The sequence below is a fragment of the Calonectris borealis genome, chromosome 1, assembly GCF_964195595.1.
Source record: "Calonectris borealis chromosome 1, bCalBor7.hap1.2, whole genome shotgun sequence".
Classification (NCBI taxonomy): domain Eukaryota; kingdom Metazoa; phylum Chordata; class Aves; order Procellariiformes; family Procellariidae; genus Calonectris; species Calonectris borealis.
The window spans coordinates 65,931,904-65,933,131 of record NC_134312.1 but is presented as its reverse complement, the minus strand read 5'-3'; positions in this window follow the sequence as shown (position 1 = coordinate 65,933,131).

Below are 1,228 nucleotides of genomic sequence, written 5' to 3'. Positions count from 1 at the left end.
CTTGGCCCTTCTGGCAACTCCCTCAAAGAGAATTCAAGACATAAATTAAATCTCTAAACACTTCTGTGTTGCCAGCCAGATAAATAAGTAGCGCAGCAGGATGCAACGCCTGCAGGTGTTTTCCCCCAAATTTATGGTTCTCTTCCACAGTACAAACATATTGCAAAATTGCTGCTACAGGTATCCCACAAAATGCTTGCCTTCCCAGCTCCCTTGCCTCTTGAGGAGCTGCCGAGGGTTTCCACTCCACACCGCAGCCCAGGCTCAGCCTATTGCTGGGGGCAGGATTACACTGGTTTTGTCAGTGTAAAAGTAGTGTCAGCCACTACAACTAGCAAGGCAGAAACAGTATTCACCTCCCCACTGTCCCACTTGTTATGTGGGCACATAACAAGGCTTCAGACGTATAGAACAGCACCAAGTACCTGGACCGTTCATAGCATGGGCGACAAGCACAGCAGCCTTATTCCTTAGGATGGTGCGCAATCATAGAAAATTAGGTCTGTAAGGGACCTCAGTCTAAATAACTGGTTTATTCATCTGCCCCAAGGCGGAATCTACTGTACTACTGCAACACTGACAGATGTGTCTCTAATTCTAATGTATTATTAAAAGCCACTGCTAATGGGCACACCACAACAACCTGACAAATTATTTCAATGTTTTGTTATACTTTTAGCAACAATTTTTAACAATAGATTTTGCCAGAAGCTTTATCACCCTCTTTCTCAGTGCAATTAAAGTTAAATTTAAACAGTCTTGTAAGAAATCCCACTCATTCTCAGGAAACATAGTTTTATTTCCCTTTTATCACTTCTGGAAAATTTTAACTTTACTTCAGCAGAGTATGGAGATACCAGGAGGCTCTACTGGGTTCCTCAATGGTCCTTTTTTCTTATTTGGGAAGGAATTTGCCTTATAGAATACCAGAAGAGAGTGGCTGCCACTCTGAGTCACTAGTTTCAGTTATTTACTGATACATGTAGTTCTTTTTTTATTTTTAAGGTTTCCTTTGCAAAATATCTCAACTATTTTCTAAATAAAATTATTAAGTTATAGACTTCTAGAAAAGAGAACAGAAGCTTTACAAAGGGACTGATATCTCAAGCAGAAATCTACAACCAGTATTAGCACAGATGCCCAGCACCCTCAGGTAGTAGAATACAGGCAAGAAACATACTCTTTGCAAAACCCTACCTGAGTAGCTGGCCTTTGTGCTTCTGAAAGT